Consider the following 12796-nt stretch of genomic DNA (forward strand, 5'->3'; position numbering starts at 1 on the left):
GAAGCAAAGACTCAAGGCTGGACAAGACACACTTGGAATCAGATGGAGCAAAGTACTCAACGCAGCAGCGAAATACGGCGGTAATCGCCCCACCAAGAGCTACCCGAAGCGGAAGTTGCTACCCGAATTCGATGAGGAGGCCTTAGATCCCCCGCAACCAAAAATTAAAACGGCCACCTGGCCGGATAGACGACCTCACGGCCAACATAGAGCGGCAAGCAATGCCGCACATAAGCCAATATGCGATCCACGCGAGGGCTCGCATCAAAAGGACGGCGCAACCAGATCCATCTATGGACCACGCAGGCGCGCTCCAGCATACGATGCAACACAACAAACATCCGAACACTACGGTACACCCAGATACAGGGGTGCCGCACACCCCCTATGTTTCACGGACGAGGTACTGGACCATGAATTTCCAGAGGGATTCAAACCCGCAAACATAGAGGCATACGACGGAACAACAGACCCTGGGGTCTGGATTGAGGACTATATCCTCCATATCCATATGGCTTGAGGAGATGATCTTCACGCCATTAAGTATTTACCCCTCAAACTCAAAGGGCCAGCTCAGCACTGGCTTAAAAGCCTCCCCGAAAGCTCCATCGGAAGCTGGGAAGAGCTCGAAGACGCTTTTTGGGCAAATTTTCAAGGGACTTATGTCCGACCTCCGGACGCGGACGATTTGAGTCATATAACTCAACAGCCCGGAGAGTCAGCCCAAAAGCTTTGGAACAGGTTCCTTACTAAAAAGAACCAAATAGTCAACCGTCCAGACGCCGAAGCCTTGGCAGCCTTTAAAAATAGCGTCCGTGATGAATGGCTTGCCAGACACCTCGGCCAAGAAAAGCTGAGAACAATGGCAGCATTAACAAGCCTCATGACCCGCTTTTGCGCAGGTGAGGATAGCTGGCTAGCCAGATGTAGCACCAGCGACCCCAGTACATCCGAAGTTAGAGATGGAAACGAGAAATCATGGCGCAACAACAACAATAAATGCTGGAATAAAGAAGACAACACGAAGAGCACGGCAGTAAACGCCGGATTCAAAAGCTCTCGGCCAAGTCAGCAATAGCCGCCCTCTAAAGGCACCAGAGACGAACTGTCCAGCCTAAATAAAATTCTGGACCAAGTATGTCAGATCCATAGCACCCCCGGTAAACCTGCTAATCATACCCATAGAGAATGTTGGGTCTTCAAGCAGTCCGGCAAGCTCATCGCCGTACACAAGGGGGAAGATACACCAAGCGAAGACGAGGATGAGCCTCTCAAGCAAGACACTTGGGAACAAATAAAATTTCCACCAGAAGTCAAAACAGTAAACGTGTTACACGTGATAAAGGGGAAAAACAAAGAGGCACTCCCAGATAAATATGCCCAAGGGCCTATCACCGCAGAGTCCTGCCACTGGTCGTTTCAACCGATCACTTTTGACCATCAGGATTACTCAACAAGTATCCGGCGTGCAGGATGGGCTGCCCTGGTATTTGACCTGATAATTGACGGATACCACTTTACACGAGTCCTGATGGACGATGGCAGTAGTTTAAACCTGATATACCAGGATACAATTCGCAAAATGGGGATAGACCCAACGAAAATTTGCCTAAGCAATACTACCCTTAAAGGAGTAACGCCAGGCCCAGGGGCTCATTGCACGGGCTCCCTGCTACTAGATGTTATATTCGGCTTCCCCGACAACTTCCGTAGCAAACATTTAACATTCCACATTGCTCCGTTCCAAAGTGGCTATCAAGCACTACTTGGGCGTGAAGCTTTCGCTCGCTTTAATGCAATACCGCACTACGCTTCCCTTACGCTTAAGATGCCCGATCCACATGGCATCATTACAGTAAATGGAAATATTAAGCAATCCCTGCGCGCCGAAGAGAGTGCAACTGCCTTGGCAGCCGCACACTAAAAAGGGCCTCACCAGCTAAAGCATTTGATAGGTCGTCAAGACCACGGACACGGTTAGACGAGTCCGGTGCAGCCATATGTAACTCACACAGGTTTGATAAGCCACACCCCTATTACAAATACAAGGGGCTCAACGCGCGTAGACAAGTGGCAATTTTTACTCATCTTGAATTATACATGGTTTCTTCAAACCTACCTTTTTGCATGACAACTTTTCACCTAAGTTTCTCTCTTTTACAGATGACCATCGTGCTACACCCGTCCAGGATATGGCACAATGGAGACACAGGCGCAGACGTGCAGTAGGGACCCGCCCCAAGGATTCTTTTTAGATTAAGACCCTGCGTCAACCTTTTTTACTGTCTCTTGTTGATACACATCCCTCGGATTCTCAGTACAATTGAGAAGGATGCTGGCGTCTTGGCATGTGGCCACGTCAGAATAATGTACGTACATGGACACCAGGGGCTTCTTACAAACGGCACTATTTAGGCCCGGTTTATACAATAAAGACTGAATACCTTAGGGAGTGTTCGGCGTTGCGAGTTTGGCCTTATATGCATCAACTCCGAATCATGTCTTTGGTCAAATATTGGGTTTGACCGGATCCTATGTTTTGGTACCTTACGTTCCGCTCTATCGGCTAAGGTAGCACTAGGAGAACTACTGCGATTGTGCCCCGGGTTATCCGGACGAGCACCTTAGTAAAGAAAGCCAAAAACTGACTGTCATGATATAGCGTGAGACTGGTCAACCACTCGATGACCTATCGGAATGTTAGAATTCCTCCACCTTAACGAAGGGCCATTTCCCGGCCATGCATGTACGCACCCCGAATTCGGGAGAGTGCGGAGCCAACAGGGGCTATATAGTAGCCCCACCGTCAAACTCCTATGGATAAGTGAAAGTGTTAAAGCATTATAGTCCGGTTGCCTCGTTCGCTGCGCTATCACCTCCTTAATAGGACCAAGACGTTGGGTTAAGTGTGAACACGCGTCTTCTGCGAACACCTCCACATTATATGCATGGGGGCTGAAGCCGACGACTGCAATCTTTCAGGTTATACACATGTATACATAAACGGCCGCGCAGGAGGCATCATATTACTTTCAGGCAAAAGTATAAACACAGCCTTAATAAATTTCATAAAAACATTGTGTTTTACAATAGGAATACATGTCACTCAAACATAATATTCTTCGAACACTAGACCTCTATCAAACGAGCACCCTCGAGAACCTCTTCGAAATAGTGCTCAGCAGCCACTCGGCCTATGACCGAACCCTGCTCCGCAACAGTGGTAGCATCCATCTCCGCCCAGTATGCTTTAACACGGGCTAGTGCCATCTGCGAGCCTTCTATGCACGCGGACCTCTTCATCGCAGTGATGCACGGCACCGCACGAAGGAACTGCTGCACTAAGCTGAAATAGCTGTTCGGCTTCGGCTTTTCCGGCCACAGCTGATCCACGATAGACCTCATGGCGAGTCCGGACAACCTATTTAGTTCGGCCCATTCGGCTAGCTGATCAGTCAATGGAAGCGGACACTCTGGAATGTTGAATTGCGACCAGAACAACTTGTCCACTTCACGATCTGTTTGACCTTGGAAGTATTTGGCCGCATCGGCAGCGCTCGCCGCCAAGTCCATATGTGCATCTACCGAACTCCACAGCCGATCCAGAGGGGCATACCGTGGATCTCCGAACTTTCTCCGTAGCATGAAGGGCTTCCCAGCCGCAATATCCCCGGCTTCACGCAGCTCCTCCTTCTTCGCTCTCATAGCAGAGCGGGTGTCTTTGTTCGCCATCGTGGCCTTTTCAAGGTCCGCTGCCTTCAATCGGTTCTCTTTTTCAAGGAACTGGCAACAGTCAGCAGTGTCTTTTAATTCTACGACCATCTTGGCCATCTTCTCTTTGCTATCGCAATGTGCGGCCTTCTCGGCTTTTAACTCCTCGGCTGCCTTCCAAGCAGCCGCATTACTAATCCTTGCTTGTTCTTTGGCTCGGGCAAGTTCCGCCCACAAGGTTTCCACGGTGGCAGCTCCATCTGCAGTCACAACATACTAAAGATACTGGCATCATGCAGCTCTTACTATGTGGCATTCACCAGAAAATAACACTTACCCTGTGCCTCATCAAGCCTCTTGTTAACAAGCTCGATGTCGGCATCCGCCGCATCCAGTTGCCGCTTCAGTTTGGCAAATTCATGAGTCCGGCTAGCCACCGAAGCTCCCACTACCTGCACATTAAAGCGGTACGGTTATTGCCTGGGACTACGATCCTCTATTTGCCGCCGTTCTCGGTGACAACCAGAGTCTCAGGGGCTACTATCTACACAGGGCACACCTAAAAATGTGCAATACCATCACAAATGTACATCATTTTACGTACCTCAAAGCCCGTCAGTAGACTCATAAAGGCATCATGCAACCCGCTTTCGGCTGATGAGATCCTTTCCATCACGGTACCCATCAATGTACGGTGTTCTTCTGAGATGGCCGCTCACTCCAACAGCTCTCTCAGTACGTCCGACTGCATACTAGGCGGTGCCAGACTCTTCTGTTTGCTCTCTTCGAGAGCCGGACGCTGGGGACTTCGGGTGACTATGGGATTATCTTCTGGCCTCACCGGATCCGGAGAGGCCCTCCGTGACGACACTTCAAGGTCGCCCGCTTCTTGAGCGGAGGAGTCTGGGGGAGGCGTTTCGCTCTCCATCATCTCCGGAAGAAGATCCCCCGAAGATGAGCTCTGCTGAGAAGGGCTAAGATCCGAACTATAATAAATACTTCGGTTATTTTCCTCAGAGGCAAGGTAGTATATCTCCACTATTAAAGTACTTTCTGATTACTTAGAGCTCGTTGGAGGGCTGATCCCTGTGCGGACTTTGTGCGACAAGAGCACCCTCCAAGGCAGGACCCTCTGGTGGAGATTTCTTCTCCCGCTTGGAAACCTTGGTTTCCGGATCTTCAGAGGTAGTCCTCTTCCTCCCCGGGGTGAGAGAATGTCCGATTCCTCCCCTCGGTTATCCTCCCGCACGGAGGCGCTCGTTCCCTCGGTCGGAATGGGTAGCGATGGAGGTCCGCTTTTGCCCTCATTATTCCCCCCTTTGTCTTCCTTTGAGGGCTCCGGGCAAGGTGCTAGCTCGAGCATCTTTTCCAGTATCGGATTTTCCAAACCCTCAAGAAGGGGGGCCGAACACCGAATCATCTCCACCTTTGTTATCCAGTCCTGGTCAAAGAATGATTTCTCATAATGACGTCGTGGTAAACAAAAGACGGTGTGTTCGGCTGAAGGATTACTTACTTGGTCGGCGGTACGGTTGCTGCTCAGGCCCACGTCCTCGGTGGTATCCAGACACTCTATTAGGGGTCCGAAGAATGATTTGTACATCTCCTCGTGCGTCAGGCCGAGGAAATTCTGAATAGTACGCGGCCCTTCTGGGTTGAACTCCCACATGCGGAGGGGCCGGCGTTTGCAAGGTTGGACTCGACGAACCAGCATGACTTGCTCCACCATAATCAAACTGAAATCTCCTTCGAAGAGATTTTGGATGCAGGTTTGCAGTACAGGCACGTCCTTGGCAGGACCCCAGCTCAGCCCTCTGCTAATCCATGACATCAGTTGTGGTGGAGGGCCTGAGCGGAAAGCAGGGGCAGCCACCCACTTGGCACTTCTGGGAGCTGTGATATAAAACCACCCCTGTTGCCATAATCCGGACACCTCTAGAAAGGAACCTTTGGGCCACGGAGCTCCTGCTATCTTGCTTATTAATGCGCCTCCGCACGCTGCATACTGCCCCTCGACCATCTTCGGCTTCACGTCAAAGGTCTTGAGCCACAGGCCAAAGTGAGGGGTAATGCGGAGGAAGGCCTCACACACGACAATAAATGTCGAGATGTGGAGAAAGGAGTCTGGGGCTAGATCGTGGAAATCTAGCCCGTAATAAAACATCAACCCCCTAATGAAGGGATCCAGAGTGAGGCCTAGTCCTCGGAGGAAGTGGGAGATGAACACGACGTCTTCGTTGGGTTCAGGAGTAGGGACGACCTGCCCTCGGGCAGGCAGCCGATGCGAAACCTCGACGGTCAGGTATCTGGCCTCCCTCAACTTCTTGATGTCTTCTTCCGAAATGGAGGAGGGCATCCACCGGCCTTGAAGGCTAGATCCGGACATGATTGAAGATCCGGAGCACCTGACCTGGGCTTTGGGTGTTAGAAATCGAGGCGGGGGAAGTATTCGATTGAGCACAGGAGGGAAAAAAGTAAAGGCCTTGTCCCTTTATAAAGAGGGTGAATATCAAGCGTCCTCTCCGTAGCCATTTGGGACTCGCCTATGATCTAGGAGTCCTAGACATGGTTGGGTTACCCATGCCCGTATTGATGAGAATACCGTAATAAGGGGACACGATCTCTGCTTTGACAAGACGTGTCAAAAAACTGCCTCGCATTATGTGCGGGGCTAGTTAAAGGAAACGGTTCGAATCATCACCGGGCCATGGCATAATGTCGTGTTGCCAAAACAAGTCAGCAAATTAGATTTATGAAAATATTATTCTCTCTACGGTGGTCTGTGGAACTTATTTTGCAGGGTCGGACACAATCCTTGCATTCAAATTCTTCTGTGATGTATTCGGGGAAGGAACCCGCCTTGCAATGCCGAAGACAATACTGCGCCGGACTCATCGTAATTGAAGCCTGGTTCAGGGGCTACTGAGGGAGTCCTGGATTAGGGGGTCTCCAGACAGCCTGATTATATCCTTTGGCCGGACTGTTGGACTATGAAGATACAAGATTGAAGACTTTGTCTCGTGTTCGGATGGGACTCTACTTGGCGTGGAAGGCAAGCTAGGCAATACGGATATGGATATCTCCTCCTTTGTAACCGACCTTGTGTAACCCTAACCCTCTCCGGTGTCTATATAAACCGGAAGGTTTTTAGTCCGTAGGACAACAACTACAACATACAATCATACCATAGGCTAGCTTCTTGGGTTTAGCCTCTCTGATCTCGTGGTAGATCTACTCTTGTACTACACATATCATCAATATTAATCAAGCAGGACGTAGGGTTTTACCTCCATCAAGAGGGACCGAACATGGGTAAAACATTGTGTCCCCTGCCTCCTATTACCATCCGCCTTAGACGCACAGTTCGGGACCCCCTACCCGAGATCCGCCAGTTTTGACACCGACAGGGATGCTTGATACGTTTCCAAAGTATCTATAATTTTTGATTGTTACATGCTATTATGTTATCTATTTTGGATGTTTAATGGGCTTTAATTTACACTTTTATATTATTTTGGGGACTAACCTACTAACCAAAGGCCCAGTGCAAATTGCTGTTTTTTTTGCCTATTTTAGTGTTTCATAGAAAAGTAATATCAAAAGGAATCCAAACGGAATGAAACCTTCTGGAGAGTTATTTTTGGAACAAACGTGATCCAGGAGACTTGGAGTGGTCGTCAAGAAAGAAGCGAGGAGGTCACGAGGCAGGGGGGCGCACCCAGGGGGGCAGGCGCGCCCCCACCCTCGTGTGCCCCTCGCAGCTCCACCGGCGCACTTCTTCCTCCTATATATACCCATATACCCCGAAAACATCCAGGAGCACCACGAAATCCTATTTCCACCGCCGCAACCTTCTGTACCCATGAGATCCCATCTTGGGGCCTTTTTCGGAGCTCCGCCGGAGGGGGAATCGATCACGGAGGGCTTCTACATCAACACCATAGCCTCTCCGATGATGTGTGAGTAGTTTACCACAGGCCTTCGGGTCCATAGTTATTGGCTAGATGGCTTCTTCCCTCTCTTTGGATCTCAATACAAAGTTCTCCTCGATTCTCTTGGAGATCTATTCGATGTAATTCTTTTTTGTGGTGTGTTTGTCGAGATCCGATGAATTGTGGGTTTATGATCAAGATTATTGATACGTCCATTTTGCATCATGCTTTTATATTGATATTTATTGTATCATGGGCTGTTATTACACATTATGTCACAATACTTATGCCTATTCTCTCTTATGTTACAAGGTTTACATGAAGAGGGGGAATGCCGGCAGATCGAATTCTAGGCTGGAAAAGGAGCAAATATTAGAGACCTAACCTGCACAGCTCCAAAAGTCCTGAAACTTCACGGAAGGAATTAATAAAAAATACTGGCGAAAGAATCCCCTGCCTCGTGGGCCCCTTAGCAGGCCTCCGGTGCCCATCTTCTGCTATATGAAGTCTTTCGTCCGAGAAAAAATCATAAGGAAGCTCATAGGACGAAACTCCACCGCCATGAGGCGGAACCTTGGCGGAACCAATCTAGGGCTCCGATGGAGCTATTCTGCCGGGGAAACTTCCCTCCGGCATGGGGAAATCATCACCATCATCATCACTAACGATCCTCTCATCGGGAGGGGGTCAATCTCCATCAACATCTTCACCAGCACCATCTCATCTCAAACCCTAGTTCATCTCTTATATCCAATCTTTGTATCCAAACCTCAGATTGGTACCCATGGGTTGCTAGTAGTGTTGATTACTCCTTGTAGTTGATGCTAGTTGGTTTACTTGGTGGAAGATCATATGTTCATATCCATTATGCATATTAATACCCCTCTGATTATGAAAATGAATATGCTTTGTGAGTAGTTACGTTTGTTCCTGAGGACATGGGAGAAGTCTTGCTATAAGTAGTCATGTGAATTTGGTATTCCTTCAATATTTTGATGAGATGTATGTTGTCTCTCCTCTAGTGGTGTCATGTGAACGTCGACTACATGACACTTCACCATTGTTTGGGCCTAGAGGGAGGCATTGGGAAGTAATAAGTAGATGATGGGTTGCTAGAGTGACAGAAGCTTAAACCCTAGTTTATGCGTTGCTTCGTAAGGGGCTGATTTGGATCCATATGTTTCATGCTATGGTTAGGTTAACCTTAATACTTCTGTTGTAGTTGCGGATGCTTGCAATAGGGGTTAATCATAAGTGGGATGCTTGTCCAAGTAAGGGCATGATACGTCCATTTTGCATCATGATTTTATATCGATATTTATTGCATTATGGGCTGTTATTACACATTATGTCACAATACTTATGCCTATTCTCTCTTATTTTACAAGGTTTACATAAAGAGGGAGAATGCCGGCAGCTGGGATTCTAGGCTGGAAAAGGAGCAAATATTAGAGACCTATTCTGCACAGCTCCAAAAGTCCTAAAACTTCACGGAAGACGTTTTCCATATATATATAAAATACCGAGAGCAAGAACTTCACCAGGGGGGCCACACCCTGCCCACGAGGGTGGGGGCGCGCCCTACCCCCTGGGCGCGCACCCCTACCTCGTGGGCCCCCTGGTGGCCCTCCGGTGGCCATCTTCTGCTATATGAAGTCTTTCGATGGGAAAAAATAACAAGCCATCTTCTCAGACGGAACTCTGCCGCCATGAGGTGGAACCTTGGCGGAACCAATCTAGGGCTCTGGCGGAGCTGTTCTGCCGGGGAAACTTCCCTCCCGGAGGGGGAAATCATCGCCATCGTCATCACCAACGCTCCTCTCATCAGGAGAGGGCAATCTCCATCAACATCATCATCAGCACCATCTCCTCTCAAAACCCTAGTTCATCTCTTGTATCCAATTCTTATCTCCAAGTCCAGGATTGGTGCTAGTAGGTTGCTAGTAGTGTTAATTACTCCTTGTAGTTGATGTTAGTTGGTTTAATTGGTGGAAGATCATATGTTCAGATCCTATATGCATATTAATACCCCTCTAATTATGAACATGTTTATGCTTTGTGAGTAGTTACGTTTGTTCCTGAGGACATGGGAGAAGTCTTGCTATTAGTAGTCATGTGAATTTGGTATTCGTTCGATATTTTGATGAGATGTATGTTGTCTCTCCTCTAGTGGTGTTATGTGAACGTCGACTACATGACACTTCACCATTATTTGGGCCTAGAGGACGGCATTGGGAAGTAATAAGTAGATGATGGGTTGCTAGAGTGACAGAAGCTTAAACCCTAGTTTATGCGTTGCTTCGTAAGGGGCTGATTTGGATCCATATGTTTCATGCTATGGTTATGTTTACCTTAATACTTTTGTTGTAGTTGCGGATGCTTGCAATAGAGATTAATCATAAGTGGGATGCTTGTCCAAGTAAGGGCAGTACCCAAGCACCGGTCCACCCACATACCAAATTATCAAAGTACCGAACGCGAATCATATGAGCGTGATGAAAACTAGCTTGACGATATTCCCATGTGTCCTCGGGAGCGCTTTTCTCTATATAAGAGTTTGTCCAGGCTTTTACTTTGCTACAAAAAGGATTGGGCCACCTTGCTGCACTTTATTTACCTTTGTTCCTTGTTACTCATTACAAATTATCCTGTCACAAAACTATCTGTTACCACTTATTTCAGTACTTGCAGAGAATACCTTGCTGGAAACCGCTTATCATTTCCTTCTGCTCCTTGTTGGGTTCGACACTCTTACTTATTGAAAGGACTACGATAGATCCCCTGTACTTGCGGGTCATCAGGCAGTACCCAAGCACTGGTCCACCCACATATCAAATTATCAAAGTACCGAACGCGAATCATATGAACGTGATGAAAACTAGCTTGACGATAATTCCCATGTGTCCTCGGGAGCGCTTTCCTTTATATAAGAGTTTGTTCAGGCTTGTCCTTTGCTACAAAAAGGATTGGGCCATCTTGCTGCACCTTATTTACTTGCATTACTTGTTACTCGTTACAAATTACCTTATCACAAAACTATCTGTTACCGATAATTTCAGTGTTTGCAGAGAATACCTTACTAAAAACTACTTATCATTTCCTTCTTCTCCTCGTTGGGTTCGACACTCTTACTTATCGAAAAGGCTACGATAGATCCCCTACACTTGTGGGTTATCAAGACTCTTTTCTGGTGCCTTTGCCGGGGAGTGAAGCGCCTTTGGTAGGTGGAATTTGGTAAGGAAAAATTTATATAGTGTGCTGAAATTTAGTGTCACTTGTTACTATGGAACATAATCCTTTGAGGGGCTTGTTCGGGGTATCTTCACCCCGACCATTAGAGCAAAGAGTTGCTCCTCAACATACTGAACCTACTGAAAATGTTTACTTTGAAATTCCTTCGGGTATGATAGAGAAACTGCTAGCTAATCCTTTTGCAGGAGATGGAACATTGCATCCCGATTTACACTTAATCTATGTGGATGAAGTTTGTGGATTATTTAAGCTTGCAGGTATGCCCGATGATGTTATCAAGAAGAATTTCTTCCCTTTATCTTTGAAGGGAGAGTCATTGACATGGTATAGGCTATCTGATGATATGGGATCATGGAACTACAAACGATTGAAATTGGAATTTCATCAGAAGTTTTATCCTATGCATCTTGTTCATCGTGATCATGATTATATATATAATATTTAGCCTCGCGAAGGAGAAAGCATCGCTCAAGCTTGGGGGAGGCTTAAGTCAATGTTATATTCATGCCCCAATCATGAGCTCTCAAAAGAAATGATTATTCAAAAATTTTATGCTCGACTTTCTCTCAGTAATCGCTCCATGCTCGATACTTCTTATACTGGATCTTTTATGATGAAGACTGTTGAATTCAAATGAGATTTATTGGAAAGAATTAAACGCAACTCTGAATATTGGGACCTCGACGAAGGTAAGGAGTCAGGTATAACACCTAAGTTTGATTGTGTTAAGTCTTTTATGGATACCGATGCTTTCCGTGAATTTAGCACTAAATATGGACTTGACTCTGAGATAGTAGCTTCTTTCTGTGAATCCTTTGCTACTCATGTTGATCTCCCTAAGGAGAAGTGGTTTAAATATAATCCTCCCATTGAAGTAAAAGTAGTTGCACCTATTAAAGTTGAAGAAAAGACTATCACTTATAATGATCCTGTTGTTCCTACTGCTTATATTGAGAAACCACCTTTCCCTATTAGAATAAAGGATCATGCTAAAGCTTCAACTGTGGTTAACAAAAGTAATATTAAGACACCTAAACCCGATGAGCAAATTAAAGTTGAACCTAGAGTTTCTATGGTTAAAGATCTCTTGGCCGATAATATTGATGGGCATGTTATTTACTTCTGCAATGAATCTGCTAGAATTGATAGACCAGATACTAAAAGTAAACATAGACCTATTGTAGGCATGCCTGTTATTTCTATTAAAATAGGGGATCATTGCTATCATGGCTTATGTGATATGGGTGCTAGTGCAAGTGCAATACCTCATTCCTTATACCAAGAAATAATGCATGATATTGCACCTACTGATCAGATAGAAGAGATTGATGTTACAATTAAGCTTGCAAATAGAGATACTATTTCACCAGTTGGGATTGTTAGAGATGTTGAAGTCTTGTGTGGGAAAGTTAAATACCCCGCTGATTTTCTTGTTCTTGGTTCCCCACAAGATGACTTTTGTCCCATTATATTTGGTAGACCCTTCTTGAATACTGTTAATGCTAAGATAGACTGCAATAAGGATATTGTTTCTATTGGTTTAGGGGATATGTCTCATGAGTTTAATTTTGCTAAATTTCGTAGACAACCCCATGATAAAGAATTGCCTAGTAAAGATGAAATTATTGGTCTCGCTTCTATTGCCGTGCCTCCTACAGATCCTTTAGAACAATATTTGCTAGACCATGAAAACGATATGTTTATGAATGAAAGAAGGGAAATAGATGAAGTATTCTTTAAACAGGGACCTATTTTGAAACACAACTTGCCTGTTGAAATTCTAGGGGATCCTCCTCCACCCAAGGGTGATCCCGTGTTTGAGCTTAAACCTTTACCTGATATTCTTACATATGCTTATCTTGATGAGAAAGAGATATATCCTGTTATTATTAGTGCTAAAC

This window comes from Triticum dicoccoides, chromosome 2A, assembly GCF_002162155.2.
Source record: "Triticum dicoccoides isolate Atlit2015 ecotype Zavitan chromosome 2A, WEW_v2.0, whole genome shotgun sequence".
Classification (NCBI taxonomy): Eukaryota; Viridiplantae; Streptophyta; class Magnoliopsida; order Poales; family Poaceae; genus Triticum; species Triticum dicoccoides.